At 45.3% G+C, this 17374-nt stretch overlaps 1 protein-coding gene across 5 annotated transcripts in view; it reads left to right on the forward strand.

The window, feature by feature from the left end:
- The first annotated feature begins 1011 nt into the window (after window positions 1-1011).
- MYO6 (myosin VI) overlaps window positions 1012-17374 on the forward strand; it is a 394715-nt gene continuing 378352 nt past the window's right edge. For all 5 annotated transcript variants that reach the window (XM_082249660.1, XM_082249662.1, XM_082249661.1 and 2 more), the window contains exon 1: window positions 1012-1149. The gene's annotated coding sequence lies outside the window, so the exon portion shown is untranslated. The remainder of the gene's footprint in view (window positions 1150-17374) is intronic.

Raw genomic sequence — 17374 nt, forward strand, 5'->3', positions numbered from 1 at the left:
TGAAGGGGGTGAGTGCGGACCTGGAGGGGGTGAGTGCGGACCTGGAGGGGGTGAGTGCGGACCTGGAGGGGGTGAGTGCGGACCTGGAGGGGGTGAGTGCGGACCTGAAAGGGGGTGAGTGCGGACCTGAAAGGGGGTGAGTGCGGACCTGGAGGGGGTGAGTGCGGACTTGAAGGGGGTGAGTGCGGACCTAGAGGGGGTGAGTGAGGACCTGGAGGGGGTGAGTGCGCTCCTAGTGGGGGTGAGTGCGGACCTAGAGGGGGTGAGTGCGCTCCTAGTGTGGGCGAGTGCGGACCTGGAGGGGGTGAGTGCGGACCCGTAGGGGGTGAGTGCGGACCTGGAGGGGGGGGTGGACCTGAAGGGGGGGAGTGCGGACCTGGAGGGGGGGGGGAGTGCGGACCTAGAGGGGGTGAGTGCGGACCTGGAGGGGGGGTGAGTGCGGACCCGTAGGGGGTGAGTGCGGACCTGGAGGGGGGGGTGGACCTGAAGGGGGGGAGTGCGGACCTGGAGGGGGGGGGGAGTGCGGACCTAGAGGGGGTGAGTGCGGACCTGGAGGGGGGGTGAGTGCGGACCCGTAGGGGGTGAGTGCGGACCTGGAGGGGGGGGGGTGTGGACCTGAAGGGGGGGGGGTGCGGACCTGAAGAGGGGGGGCGCCACAAGTGATTTCACCATTTTCATTTATTGGCTTGTGCCCCCCCCCCCCCCAAAAAAAAAAAAATTTGAAAACCAGCAACTGAATGTGACTTTGCTGTGTAAAGTTGTATGAGAAGTCAGACAAGTGTGATAGTGGGACAGCCCCCACCTGTATATGACAAGTTCCATGGAGTAGTAGAAATGAGGCAGAGTACAGAGCTGACACTTGTCCCGGTCAGTACAGTACAGAGGGTAGCCTGTGAGGGAGGCAGGTAGGTGTTCCAGCAGACAGGTAGGTGTTCCAGCAGACAGGTGCCATGTCATTGCAGTGTAGGAGTCTCCATAGACTCGCTAAGGTGTGACAGACGCTGGGTGAGGTCAGGGAGATGGCCACGTGCTCCGCCCTCCTCTCCCGGCCATTGGCTGCTGACGTCAGCGGTGGCTGTGCTCCGGAGGAGAGGCAGAGCGGAGCACTAGTCGGGGGTCAGAGAGTGGACGAGGCCCCTCTGGATCCGGGTGAGTGATCGGCCTGTGTGTGTGAGAGAGAGAGTCATTGATCCGTCCTTGTCCCTGTCCTCCCCTCCAGAGCCGGACTGTGCTCTGATCTCCGGGAGGATCATTCTCCTCCCCCCTCCTGATCCCGGATGGATCCCTCTTCCTGATCCCTGGCCAGGGACTCCATAGAAGCTCATTCATTGTATGCCTGCCTGCTGGAAGTTTGTGTGTGATGACATGGGATGGAGCCACAGCGTGATCATATCCTACAACTCTATGGAGGAACATAGGAAGACTAATCATTTACTACACAGGGGACAAGGGTGACAGCTCATGTCATCTACTTACCTGTCATATCCCAGGCAGTCATCTACTTACCTGTCATATCCCAGGTACTGATCTACTTACCTGTCATATCCCAGGCACTGATCTATTTACCTGTCATATCCCAGGCACTGATCTATTTACCTGTCATATCCCAGGCACTGATCTACTTACCTGTCATATCCCAGGCACTGATCTACTTACCTCTGTCATATCCCAGGCACTGATCTACTTACCTGTCATATCCCAGGCACTCATCTACTTACCTCTGTCATATCCCAGGCACCGATCTACTTACCTGTCATATCCCAGGCACTGATCTACTTACCTGTCATATCCCAGGCACTGATCTACTTACCTGTCATATCCCAGGCACTGATCTACTTACCTGTCATATCCCAGGCACTGATCTACTTACCTGTCATATCCCAGGCACTGATCTATTTACCTGTCATATCCCAGGCACTGATCTACTTACCTGTCATATCCCAGGCACTGATCTACTTACCTGTCATATCCCAGGCACTGATCTACTTACCTGTCATATCCCAGGCACTGATCTACTTACCTGTCATATCCCAGGCACTGATCTACTTACCTGTCATATCCCAGGCACTGATCTACTTACCTGTCATATCCCAGGCACTCATCTACTTACCTGTCATATCCCAGGCACTCATCTACTTACCTGTCATATCCCAGGCACCGATCTACTTACCTGTCATATCCCAGGCACTCATCTACTTACCTGTCATATCCCAGGCACTCATCTACTTACCTGTCATATCCCACTCCTTGTACCCTATCTCAGGCACTGATCAACTTACCTCTGTCTTATCCCAGCCCTTTTACCCTATCCCAAGCACTGATCTACTTACCTCTGCCACATCCCACTCCTTCTACCCTATCCCAGGCACTGATCTACTTACCTGTCATATCCCAGGCACTGATCTACTTACCTGTCATATCCCAGGCACTGATCTACTTACCTGTCATATCCCAGGCACTCATCTACTTACCTCTGTCACATCCCACTCCTTCTACCCTATCCCAGGCACTGATGTACTTACCTCTGTCACATCCCACTCCTTCTACCCTATCCCAGGCACTGATGTACTTACCTCTGCCACATCCCACTCCTTGTACTCTATCCCAGGCACTGAGGGTGCTTTACCAAGTCCCTGATCACTCTGAGAAGTAATCTGCTCTGGATCACCTTTCAGAGTGCTGCCAGAAGGCGATCCTGCCACTTTCTACTTATATTTATTTTATTACAAAGGGGCTAATGGCCCTGTAAGCAATTCCTGGCTCCTGGCTGCAGTGATACCCTGTTAGCTAAGTCTAGGTTCACACTGTGCCAGTTCGCCTATAGAAAATGCAGGGAAAAGGTAAAAAATTGCAGGTGCAGAGAAACCACACAGCGCTATGCAGTTCCCAGCATGTGTTTGATGCAGGGAAGAGTGGGGTTATACGCAGTCCCACACCTACATGTAGTGCCAACCTACCCTAAAGACAGCCTGTACTCGCCTATCCTTTTAAAGCAGTTCTTTTTTTTTCCCCTTACCTGCGAGGCAAAGGCATAATGTGCTAGTATGCATTGTATACTAACACATTATGTCAAACGTATCTGAAAACAAAGCGTTCCAGTGGTGCGATCTCGTCGCTGGAGCCGATGTCCATCTATACGCAGTCTTCCTTCCCGGTTCGCATCTCCAGCTCTGTGATTGGTCGGAGCTGCGATGATGTCGCTCCCGCACATGCACACAAGAGTCGCCAGTCACAGCACACTGCTCTGAAGAAACAGCATGGCGGCCGTTCCTTCAGAGTGCATGTGACGGTGACGTAATTGGCTGCTAGGTCAGTAAATATCTCCTGAATGGTGCAAGTTTAGGAGATATTTCCACTTCCTATAGGTAAGCTTTAATATAAGGTTACCTATAGGTGAAACTTAAAGATGGACTTTTACTTCCTATTTAACAATTCCTGTCTGTTACTCCGTGTGCCAGTTTTCAGCCATCTTCATTGGCCGGAGTGGGATGATGTCATTCCTGCGCATGCATAGGAGGCTGTCATTCCAGCACACAGAGGCCAGGCCGGGTGAATTTTATTGCAAAGGAGATATTGTATGTTTTTTCTGCAATAAAAAACCTATCTGCTTGCAGTGACCGACAGCAAAGCTTTATTTCGGCTTGAAACAACTGAATTTGACAGATTGGGGATGATTTGCTAAAACTGGAGAGTACAAAATCTGGCGCAACTGTGCATGGTAGCCAATCAGCTTCCAACTTCAGTTTGTTCAATGAAGCTTTGACAATAAAACCTGGAAGTTGATTGGTTTCTATGCAGAGCTGCGCCTGATTTTGCACTCCAGTTTTAGTAAATCAGCTCCATAATGCAATCTTTTTAACCTGACATGCTGCTTTAAGGCTCGTTCAGAAGGGCACTGAGACCTGTTCTGCATGCTGAGCCGCTGTGTGTTTTCCTCCTCAGAGCCCATAGATGCAGGACACAGTGTCTGCAGGGACCTCAGAGCCCATAGATGCAGGCGCAGTGTCTGCAGGGACCTCAGAACCCGTAGATGCAGGCGCAGTGTCTGCAGGGACCTCAGAGCCCATAGATGCAGGACACAGTGTCTACAGGGACCTCAGAGCCCATAGATGCAGGACACAGTGTCTGCAGGGACCTCAGAGCCCATAGATGCAGGACACAGTGTCTGCAGGGACCTCAGAGGCCATAGATGCAGGCGCAGTGTCTGCAGGGACCTCAGAGCCCATAGATGCAGGACACAGTGTCTGCAGGGACCTCAGAGCCCATAGATGCAGGACACAGTGTCTACAGGGACCTCAGAGTCCATAGATGCAGGACACAGTGTCTGCAGGGACCTCAGAGCCCATAGATGCAGGACACAGTGTCTGCAGGGACCTCAGAGGCCATAGATGCAGGCACAGTGTCTGCAGGGACCTCAGAGCCCATAGATGCAGGACACAGTGTCTGCAGGGACCTCAGAGCCCATAGATGCAGACGCAGTGTCTGCAGGGACCTCAGAGGCCATAGATGCAGGCGCAGTGTCTGCAGGGACCTCAGAGGCCGTAGATGCAGACGCAGTGTCTACAGGGACCTCAGAGGCCATAGATGCAGACGCAGTGTCTGCAGGGACCTCAGAGGCCATAGATGCAGTGGCTGCAGGGACCTCAGAGGCCATAGATGCAGGACACAGTGGCTGCAGGGACCTCAGAGCCCATAGATGCAGATGCAGTGGCTGCAGGGACCTCAGAGGCCGTAGATGCAGACGCAGTGGCTGCAGGGACCTCAGAGGCCATAGATGCAGTGGCTGCAGGGACCTCAGAGGCCATAGATGCAGGACCCAGTGGCTGCAGGGACCTCAGATGCCATAGATGCAGTGGCTGCAGGGACCTCAGAGGCCATAGATGCAGATGCAGTGGCTGCAGGGACCTCAGAGGCCATAGATGTAGATGCAGTGGCTGCAGGGACCTCGGAGGCCATAGATGCAGATGCAGTGGCTGCAGGGACCTCGGAGGCCATAGATGCAGATGCAGTGGCTGCAGGGACCTCAGAGGCCATAGATGCAGTGGCTGCAGGGACCTCAGAGGCCATAGATGCAGAGGCTGCAGGGACCTTGGAGGCCATAGATGCAGATGCAGTGGCTGCAGGGACCTCGGAGGCCATAGATGCAGATGCAGTGGCTGCAGGGACCTCGGAGGCCATAGATGCAGATGCAGTGGCTGCAGGGACCTCGGAGGCCATAGATGCAGATGCAGTGGCTGCAGGGACACAGTTGCATGCCAGAATTTGACATGCGTGCTGGAGTGGGTGTAAGATGTCTGCATTCAGATCCGTGCATCCGCTTGCTCCTGCATGGCTGTCAAATTTGGACATTTGACTGTGTCCATACAGCCACTGCATCCACTTCTATAGGCTGCCCCACAGAGCTCCGAGGAGGATTCACACAGAAGAGCTCAGCACAGAAAACGGTCTCAGCGCCCATCTGGATGAGCCCTTAAATGTGAACAGTCTCCTCCGGCTGTATTTTAGATGGGAAGCAAAGGGAAGGGTTGGGGGACGGGGGCGGAAGTAAAAAGGGTGGCTCAGCCATCTACTTTTACCACCCCTCTGGCCACCTGTGTGAAAGAGGCCAAAAAGAGTTGAGAATGTTCCAATAAAATGTTTAAACATTCACTCCAATTACGGGATTCACGTATTTAATCTGCACACTGTTGGGTAATTGCGGTTTATTGTGTGAATATTGTCCTAAACACAAGAAGAGTAATCTGGGAAGTATGAACTTCCTGTGGTTGTACAATATAAAATTCAGGTGTATTTCCCCATTTGGGTGACACTTACGGCTGCCCAAAACATCATTACTTGGATAAGCACACTTGCGTACAGACCTACCATTTTGGTCGCATGACTGTTTGCATCTAGGATTGTACGTCTGTCTGTCTGTCTGTATGCATGTGTTTACTGGTGTATAGCCATGTCCAGCTATTGATTTCTATGGGCAGCTGGACCCAACATCCAACTGTTTTAGTAAATCAGCTTAAATGTATTAGCGTATATCTTCACACCACATGCAGTCCTAGTGAGTTGTTTTCCTGCATCCAAAATGCATGGAAAGTAGGTTCTATGGTTTCCAATGGCATAGTTCACACCAGTGCGGTCAGTTCCAGAAAAAAAAAAAGAACATGCTACATTTTTACTGGACTGGACTGTAATGGAACGAGGTAAAATGCACCAGACCCCAGTACAGTGAAAAAAAAAAAAATAATATCTGGGATGCATCCAGAAACGCATCAAAAATGCATCGTAACGCTGTAAAAATGTGCATGCAGAATGCATCTGGAATGCTCTGTTTTGCCATGGACATTGCTGGTCATCCCTGGACCAATTGTGGCCCCTCATTTAACTATTGGCCAAGTAAAGCAAATAACCATGCCTTGCATAATACAGATAAGTGTGACAGTGGGAAGGGGTCACCCCGTTACCTTTCCCCACATCTAGTATATATGGGCTCCTATTATGCACATATTAATTGCTGATCAATCTCTCAGCTATTGCTAATAGGCGATTTATCATGAGTGATGCAATATATACAGTATTGATTCTTTCTGGAAGATTGTAATTTCAGTCTGTGTAAAGTGATCATTTATTTAATCTTTATTTTGATCATTTGTCTGACATGCATGCAGATATTCCATTGATCAGAAACGATCAATAAAATTCCACAACAACAGATTGATCAGCCAAAGCAGCAAAATCAACTGAAAGCTTGCTAAGGGGCCTGTTCACACCAGCAATGTGTTACAACATGCATGCAATGGTGTGTGCTGTGAAGGGGTGAGGCTCCACTCACACTAATGCGTTTTCTTTCATGCTTTTTGCAGAAATGCATTTCATTTTTTTACCATGAGTTCCTATGGAACATGTTCACTGCATCAATGCATTTTTATGCCTCTGCGTTTTTGGAAAGGGTCCAAAGAATTCCTACAAAATGCAGCATTTTGCATGTAATAGACTTCAATGGGCCTGCATCTAAAACGCAAGTATTGCGATTTTGCCATGATTTGCATTTTAAAAGCTAGCCAACAACAACCCCCCCCCCAAAAAAAAAAGCATAAAAAAACGCAAAATGCAAATCGCATCAAAATCGCTGTAAAAAGCACTACAGAAATGCTCAAAAGCAACATGCATAGGTGTGATTCAAGCCTTAAGGCTGCATTCACAGCTAAGCATAGCATTTTTATGTGCAATTTTGGAGCATTTTTACATGCAACTAGCGTGTTTTTGAGCTTTGGTGTTTTTTTATGTGCCAATGGAGAACACTATTATCTGTTGCATCATTTGTTCCTAGACAGTTCAGCTTTTTTAGCTTTTCCATTAGCTTTTGGCCCCGTTCACACTGGGGCGACGCTACTTCCCGGGGCGACCTCCGAGGTCGCGGCGCGCTGCTCTCACCACGACCTCGGAGCGGCCGGCACGGACTTCATAACATTGAAGTCTATGCAGGTCGCTCCGGGTCGCCCCAAAGAAGCTCCGGACCCTTTTTCTAAGTCGGAGCGACTTGTGTCGCTCCTATTAGAACGGGTCCATAGCTTCTCAATGCAAGGCGACCTACGGTGACCTGTCAGGCGACCAGGTCGCCCCAGTGTGAACGGGGGCTAAATGTCTTCTTATTATTCATTTATTGTTGTTATTATTTTGTTAGGGTCAGGGGTTAGGCTGCATTCACACGTCAGCTTATAATCGCGGGCAGAACCGCCACGGTTCCGCCCGCGATTCGGAGATTTATTGCAAATCGCGGGACGCCTAGCGTTGCCCGTTGATTTGCAATAGCCCCCCAAACGCCGAGCGATGTTGCCGCGATTTATGCCCGCCGAATCGCGGCAACATCGCGCAAACAAAATCGCGGGACGCAATACGCTCCAAAGAAGCTCTTGTACTTTTTTGGAGCGTATTGCGTCCCGCGATTTTGTTTGCGCGATGTTGCCGCGATTCGGAGGGCGTAAATCGCGGCAACATCGCTCGGTGTTTGGGGGGCTATTGCAAATCAACGGGCAACGCTAGGCGTCCCGCGATTTGCAATAAATCTCCAAATCGCGGGCGGAACCGCGGCGGTTCTGCCCGCGATTATAAGCTGATGTGTGAATGCAGCCTTAGGGTTATATATTTATTTATTTTCTTAGGGTGTTTATAATACTACTAATAGTAATAATAAATAAATATAAAATACACAAAATAAAACCAGTCATAAATAATTAATAATAAATACATTCAATAAATGAGTACGAAGTAATAAATAATTAACCCCTAACTTAAAGCTCTAAACCTTATAAAAAATAAATAGCTAAACACCTTAACTCTAACACAAAATACATTAATATTATAGTAATAGTAATTTATTTATTTTTTTGGGGTTGGGTGTTTGTTTATGTGTTATTATTGTTTTTTGTATTATTATTTATTATTAATAATATAAATTATTACATTTTAAAAGGTTAGGGGTTAATTATTATGTGTTACATATTCATTTATTTATTATGATATTTATAATGATGATTTTTGGTATTTCTGTATTTATTTTACATTTATTCATATATTATTACTATATTTTTTTTTTTACATGTTTTCATTTGAGCAGACAAAACACGCAAATGCGCACAAAAATGCACAAATGATACATTTCCATTTATTGCTATGGGAATTAAAACGTGTCAAAATGCTAAAATCTGCTTGATTCAGAACAAATCCACAAAAACGCATCCAGAACAAATCCAGACTGTGTTTCTATGGTTGCCTGGTTGTGCCTAGCCTACATATTCCTAGGCTTAGAAGAACCTGGCAATAAATGGGATCATTCAGAATTCTTTGTCCACACACTTGTTTGGCTCAGTTAACGCAGCATTGGATACAAAGCATCTTTCCTCCTTCTCTGTACACAGGCAAATATTTATTGACCTGATGCTAAACTGTCAGGAGTTTGGGAATTGTGTTTACTGCTAAATGAAAAAAAAAAATTGCTACATAGAAAAAAAATTGCTACAAGTGTTGAACTGATCCTGGAATTTATAATGTAGATCAGTGAAGATGATTCTATAGAGATTGTTGGGTGACACTTTGACAGTTGTCACTATTCCTGCTGGGGAGCTCTCAGTGATCATGGTCATCTACTATCCAGACACGGAAAGTTGGGATCTCCTATCCTGGTTGTGGTTGTTTGTAGCATACAAGTTGTCATCCTTGTGTACCAACATTGGCAGTAGCAGTGATAAATCTCCTGGCTAGAGAATACTTTTGGGGATGATTTCTCCATGGTCCACACTCTTGCCGATAACAACCAGCAATGTGTTAAATCGAGCTTGGTAATTAAAAATTGGGCAGTTATGTTAGTTATTAGATATTTAACACAGTGATGGCTTCTACCTTCTAATCTAAGCATTATAATTCTGATTCACACCTTTTTTTCCCCTTAATGAAATCGATGAACAAAATACACTGCCTGGCCAAAATAAGTCTCCACCAAAAAAAAGGTCACACTCTAATTATTAATTGGCTTTGATTATGCCACACTTTCGCTTTGGCATTGTTTCGATAATCTTCTGCAATGTCACAAGATTTATTTCTGTCCAGTGTTGCAATCATTTTTCACCAAGATCTTGTATTGATGATGGGAGAGTTGGACCACTGCACAAAGCCTTCTCCAGCACATTCCAAAGATTCTCAACGGGGTTAGGGTCTGGACTCTGTGGTGGCCAATCCATGTGTGAAAATTATATCTCATGCTCCCTGAACCACTTTTTCACAATTTGCGCCCGATGAATCCTGGCGTTGTCATCTTGAAATATGCCCGTGCCATCAGGGAAGAAAAAAATCCATTGATGGAATAACTTGGTCATACAGTATATTCAGGTAGTCAGCTGACCTCATTCTTTGGGCACATGCAGTAACTATCCAAGAGGAATAGTTACTGCATGCTTAGTTTAGTTAGTTGGTTAGTTGATTCCAGATGGCGATTTTTTTTTTTTTGGCCAGGCAGTATATCCAAACACATAATGTGCCTGGGAGCACATCGTAATTTGTTTATATGTGGATGAAAGAGGTTGTAAACCCCCGATTTAAAAAAGAAAAACACCCCTGTAAGACATTGGCATAATGAAGTAATAGTCATCGCATACTAGTTCATTATGAAATATTCACTTTAGAACGAAGACCTCCAGTGGTGCCTGCTCACTACTGAGACTGCTGACATCTTCTCTGATGTTTATTCTGGGTTTGTGGGCTCCAGAGCTGTGAGTGGCTGGAGCCGCGATGATGTCACTGCTGTGCCATCATGTGGGAGCCGCCAGTCACCACGCAGGGCTCTGAAGAAATGGCACACACGGCTGTACCTTCAGAACGCATATCAAATAAACTGTGCAGGTTTAGAAGATATTCACAGTACCTACAGGTAAGCCTTACTATAGGCTTACCTGTAGGTACAAGTAAACACGAAGACTTTACTTCCTCATTAATGCATGCATTGAAATGTGTTTTCATGTCTTTTTTACTGGAAAACGTAGTAAAGTGATTGTAAATGATCACCTTGTAAAACAACTTATTCAGTTTAAGCCCCCGTTCACACTAGGGCGACCTGTCAGGCGACCTGGTCGCCTGACAGGTCGCCGTAGGTCGCCTTCCATAGAGAAGCTGTGGACCCGTTCTAATAGGAGCTACACAAGTCGCTCCGACTTAGAAAAAGGGTCCGGGGCTTCTTTGGGGCGACCCGGAGCTTCTTTGGGGCGACCCGGAGCGACCTGCATAGACTTCAATGTTATGAAGTCCGTGCCGGCCGCTCCGAGGTCGCGGTGCGAGCAGCGCGCCGCAACCTATGAGGTCGCCCCGGCAAGTAGCGTCGCCCCAGTGTGAACGGGGCCTTAAATAGAAATGAAAGGCAAACATTTATAAAAAAAACATAAATACCTTTTTTTTTTATAAGCAATCAAATTCCCTCTGTTCTTAGCTGCATAAGAGCTGGGGGGAGGAGAAGCAGCAGTACACGGAGCTTCCCAGTGAATGGCTGTGCAGCAGGAGCATGCCAGGACAAGTCTGCAGGGGAGCAGGCTGAGTTCCCAGCATAGCTAGAGAACTGACCACGGTGTGCTCTCCTTCTTATGCCCCGTACACACGTGCAGATTATCTGAAGACTTTTGTCTGCAGATTTACCTTTTCTATGTAGTGCAAGGACCTGCCGGATTGCATACAAATTGAAAGTGTTTAGGTTTGACCTCATATTATATGGTTTTGGTAAATCTGCAGACAAGTCTTCAGATAATCTGCACGTGTGTACGGGCATAAGTGTGGTCAGTTTTTAATAGGAAAGCAGAGAGACTGGCAGGGACACCAGGGATTTTAATTAAAGGAATCAATATAAAGAGAACAGGATACCTTCTCATACAAGTACATGGTACAGCAGGCACATATCAGGAATATGAAGTATTTAGGCGAAAAACCCGAGCGGAACCAGCTGAGATACACTTTGCTGGATTTCTCCAAATATCATACACTTTAGCAGCATACGTTTTCCAGCAGGAAAGTCTTTCCTCTAAAACTTTTGACGACTGCGAATGCCGAAACTAATATTTAATTATTATTATTATTTTGTAAACTGTTGGCACTGTATAAATTCTGTATAATAAGAATTAACCTGTGCATTACCTGATTTGGTACAAACCGCTTTGCTAGTGAGAGAACAATAAAATCCAGGGAGCAATTGCAAAAATGTAGTTTCATGGCCCACTCAGAGATGTAAGTTTGATGTGTTGGACCAATACCCATTGATTTGATTTAGGTCCCTATGACATGTAGATGCATGAGCCTTCTGGTGTATGCTTATTTTACTGGGTGGATGCACATGGGGGCCTGTTAGAAATGACTTGAACACCCCCAGAAAACCTGCACTGTGCCCAATGCATCATATTGTGCATGCATTGGTATAAATCTGGACTTTTTGGGTATTCCACCACCTGGTTCCTGGAAATGTCCTTTGACGTTCGTTGGGAATAAATCTACTAGTAATAGAATGTGTTTAATTCATATATACCACAGTACGTTGTAAATATGAGCACCAACTTATCTGTGCATGTCTGTGGAAGTGGATCCAGTTATTGAGTCTAGGCTATCTTATATACAATGTACAGGCTGAAAATGCTGGAGTCAGCCAAGTGATTTACTGTATGTATATTACACATTCACCATCGCCTTCCATTTGCATAGCAATTCTACTTTTCTTTCACAGAGCTTCTATAGTGCTGACATAACTATACCCCACTCATTTTACATTTAAATTCAAATTACTTTGGCTTATGTGATTTCCAATCAGGTCCATCTGTCACTTATTATGGTGGACCTTAAGTTCTCGTTCACATTAAAGAGGTTGTAAACCCGATTTTTTAATTTTTTTTTTTTTTTTACACCCTGAAAGAGAAACACATAATGAGCTAGTATGCATCGCATACTAGCTCATTATGAAATACTTACCTTAGAATGAGCCCCCGCCGTGTTGCCCGCTTACCTGTATGACAGGCGACATGTTCAGTCGCCCGTCTTCCGGGACCGCGGCATCCGGCCATCTGATTGGCCGGAGCCGTGGTGACGTCACGCCGACGTTGACGGCATGGGGCTCTGAAGGAACGGCACCAGCGGCCGTTCCTTCAGAGCGCATGCGCCAGTGACGTCACTGGCTGCATGTAAGCTAAATATCTCCTAAACGGTACATGTTTAGGAGATATTTACACTACCTATAGGTAAGCCTCATCATAGGCTTACCTATAGGTACAACTTGCAGAGGAGGGTTTACTTCCTCTTTAAACGCGACTTTGAACCCTCCCCCCCCCCCCCCCCCCCCCAACCACTATCCTAAAACTACATGTCCTTCGATTACAGAGCTGTTCTCTGCTCACTCACAGCTGTCAAAAAAAAAAGAAGTAAAAAAGCCTCTGGGCAAATATTTATCAACATTGTTAAGGCTGCTAGATAACTATAAACACAACGTTTTACAATGTATCATTTCATTATTTTAGATCAAAGCAATGAATTTCCATCTGTAAGGCTCCGTTCACATCTAGGCGTTTTGGGGCGTTTTTGGGGCGTTTTTCTGCTCTAGGATCAGCTCTCAAAACGCCCAACAAGACAAATGCTATTCATTTCAATGGCCCCTGTTCACATCTGAGCGTTTTGACGCTGTTTACAAAACGCCCAACGCTCAAAAAAGTACATGAGCTTCTTTTTGGGCAGATTACAGGCGTTTTCCATTGATCTCTATTCAATCTAAAAACGCCTGCACAAAAATCGCGGTAAAAATCGCGGTAAAAAACGCCGCAAAAATCGCGGTAAAATCGCGGTAAAAAACGCGCGAAAAACGCTACGCTCAGGTGTGAATGTAGCCTAAAGAAGGGCACTTTAACCTCTTAAGGGCTCTTTCACACGGTCCGCCTCCGTAGGCGGATCCATGTTGCTCAGCGGGGATCGATCCGCGATCCCCGCTGAGCCGGCGGATGACAGCTCCGTCTCCGCTTGCAGAGCGGAGAGGGAGGTGTCACAGCCCCCGCTGCCCTCTATGGGGGATCGGATGAGAGCGGACCGCCTGTCCGCTCTCATCAGATCCGATCCGCTCCGATTACTGAATGGATGGAAAAATAGGGTTTCCATCCGTCCAGATTTCACGGACAGGATCGGATGCGGATGGCAGCGGGTGTCAGCGGAGGTGTCTCCGCTGACACCCGCTGCCCCATAGAGCTGCATGGAGGATCCAATCAGATCCGCCTAAAAAACTGACAGGCGGATCTGATCGGATCGCCCATGTGAAAGAGCCCTTAAGACTAAGCCTTTTTCTGACACTTGTTGCTTACAAGTTAAAATCAGTAGAAAATTACTTTGAACCCCCAAACATTATATATATGTGTGTATGTGTGTGTGTGTATGATTTGTTTGTTTTTATTTTTTTTTTTAAGCAGAGACCCTAGAGAATGAAATGGTGGTCATTGCAATCTTTTAGGTCACACTGTAGTTGCGCAGAAGTCTTTCAAATGCAGTTTTTTGGGGGAAAAAATGCACTTTAACGAATTTAAAAAACTAAACCGCCCAGTTTTTTGTATAATGTAAAAGATGATGTTACACCGGGAATCGTGATCTTTATTCTAAGCAAAAAAAATGTGATTCTAATTTTATCCAGAATCGTGCAACTCATATATATATATACACACACACTAAATAAATTGACTTTTTTTAATATAAAATATATTTTTATTAAGATTTTCATCATAAAAAAATGTATATATATTTATATTGTATGTATATATTTTTCTCCTTTTTTTTTTTTTTTTTTTTTTTTTAATAATGAAAATCTTAAAATATTTTGTATAAAAAAAATCGGAGGTAGCCTGATGTAACAGGACACTTGGCTGCCCCTAGACCCATCACGGGTCCACTACAGTCAAAATGCAGACACAAACTGAATTGATACTGACATCTGTCCCATTCAGCTCTGATTGGGGGGATCTGTTGAACACAGCACAGTGTTCCATTTCATCACTAGTTCCATTATGAAAATTGTTTAAGAAATGTCAAAATGAAATCCTTTTACATCAATGTATACATCCATTTTATTTATTTATTTTCAGTTTCCTTCAGTATACATCTGTATTTCTTAGTTGTTGAAGAAAATAGTGGTATATAGACAAAAGTATACACACAAAATATATTTCTTGCATAAAACAGACGTAAATGGAACTGATCTAACCAGATAACACCTGTTTTTATCTGCAAAAATGGAAAAAGCCGCAAAACTTTTTCTTTGTGGACGTGAACAGACTGCAATGTAATCAGATATACATTCTTTTTAAATTGCCTGCCCATAGACATCCATTGTGGTTCAGTGTGGGTCCATCTGAAAAACATGCCTGCATGAAATGCTCCTGAATAAGGTGCATGTCGGGAAGTGTTAGAACCTCCGATGTCACCTGTGTTGTCAGTGTGCAAAGTGCTGAAGGAGTCACTGACTTTGCAGCAGGGTTCTTCCATTGTGAGGGTAAGGCACACCTGTCATTGTGCTGGGTCCCTCTACACCCGACTGGTGAATTCTTTTCTACTTATTGTACAGGCAAATTATAACCAAGCCCAGTTTCTAGACTTATATTTTAGGTTCACGGCTCATTTAAAATTAGAAACGTGGTCATCTGATTTGGCACGCCTAGTGACCTCTCCTTAAATAAACGTGTCTATCTTCCTCAGGGAAGTATGGTAATGGAGTGATCCTGTAATGAAGCAGTAAATTTCTGCTCATTATGCTCAGTGTGTGTGATAGCAATCTCTGTCTTTTTGGCATTCTGTTGGATTGTAGTTGATGGTTGAGTCTAGGTATGTCAGGCACACCTCCTAAAATTGTAGCCTTTTTCTTTAACGCAACCCTATAACTGCATACAAGCATTGTAATTGAATGCCAATCCTTGCCGAATATTTTCTGTTCTGGTGGTTCAAGTCTTAAATCTCTAGATTTTGAGCTTCATGCTAGATCTCGAGCTTCATGCTAGATCTCGAGCTTCGTGCTAGATTTCGAGCTTCGTGCTAGATTTCGAACTTCGTGCTAGATTTCGAACTTCGTGCTAGATTTCGAACTTCGTGCTAGATTTCGAGCTTCGTGCTAGATTTCGAGCTTCGTGCTAGATTTCGAGCTTCGTGCTAGATTTCGAGCTTCGTGCTAGATTTCGAGCTTCGTGCTAGATTTCGAGCTTCGTGCTAGATTTCGAGCTTCGTGCTAGATTTCGAGCTTCGTGCTAGATTTCGAGCTTCGTGCTAGATTTCGAGCTTCATGCTAGATTTCGAGCTTCATGCTAGATCTCTAATGCTTGTTAGTTGAGCAAATTGTCCAATGTCCGAAGGGGGCTGTAGCTCACCAATAGAACTGAGTTTTAAAACGCAAAATAGGTGAGTATCTTTAAAAAGGCTTACTTTACTATAATTGTATATACTGATGGGGTCACATTTAATCCTCTTGCTAAGAGAAATATGGAGGCTGCCATGAATAATCTCCTTCTGAAAATGCTAACTGCTTGGCTGCATCATTACCCAAAAAAGAATAAGTATGCAACAAGCAACTACTGATTCAAAATATATTTAGTGCTGGTTTACCCCTCTGCTATTTGCTGCATTAGCATGCATAATAAGTAGAAACCCCATTCTTCCTTATGTAGATGGTTCACATTTATGCGCTGCAGTTTAGTGTAAATACTTGTTCACACTATGTACAGTGATCTGCGTTTTCTCACTTTGGATAAGCACAGGTCATTGCTAAGGCACATAGAAAACTATTGTTTTCTATGTGCCCTGTTCACAGCACAATACCGATACGATGTGCGCAAAATGGAAACCATAGGGGCCCATTCACACTAACACGTATGCATCATCCCATTCAATACAGGTTACATGGAACAGTGAGAATCAAGCCTTAAGCTACTGGATGAAACTTATTCTCAGTACAAATTTTGCAATCGCATGATGATTGAGTAATTGCTGTTTTTCAGGTTACACTAAAATCTGATGACTCCTTTTGGATTCTTCTGCTTAATTATGGTCTCATTCACACTGAAAATGGGGTGCCACTGTATGCCCCAGAGTTACCGGTGTTTGCGTACAGTCACCTGTACAAATCTATGAAAGGCGGTGGCTGTATGTGGTAACCACACATCGGAGCATTTGCTTGCAAACAGGGACAGATGTGCGCCCCTGGACACAGACAGTTTGCATTAGTAAATCTGTATGTCATGTTGCACTTTTTACTTCCCTTTGCAAAGGCCACATTTCTATACTTTATTTGAAGATTTAAGAAGTTGTAAATGTAAAGTCAAATTCTTTTTTTTTTTTAATCAACTTGTTATACTTGCCTACTTTGTGCCATGGTGTTGCACAGTGACCCTAAACCTCCTCTTCAGGGGTTCCCCACTGGCGCTCTCAGCTAATCCTCTGTGTGCCACCATAGGAATTTGCTTCCTATGGTGGCACATGTGCGGACTCGCTTCTGAGCCAGGCTGTGTTGTGTGCGTCTGTTGACACACACAGCGCAGCTTGGTCCTGCCCTCCACTCCCTCCTCACAAGATTTAGGTTCGGTAGTAAGAGAGGGGTCCACTGTGGCTGAGTAGCCCAGAAAGTGGAGACCCCTCAGTCTTGTTGGCTAAAAACTCAGCAAGTGAATTTTTATTTATTTTACCAAAAATATAGCAATTATGTTTCATTCATGCAGAACTCAAGTTGTAACCTTTCTAAGTTTAGTCCAGAAAATCTCATTGTATTTGAAATGGCAAACTCGTTTTTCTAGTCTTATTTTGTGTTCTTAGCTTAGCAGTCTTACCTCCTGGAGATATAAAATATGCAAAG

This window comes from Pelophylax lessonae (genome assembly GCF_965119305.1).
Source record: "Pelophylax lessonae genome assembly, chromosome: 3".
Taxonomy (NCBI): Eukaryota; Metazoa; Chordata; class Amphibia; order Anura; family Ranidae; genus Pelophylax; species Pelophylax lessonae.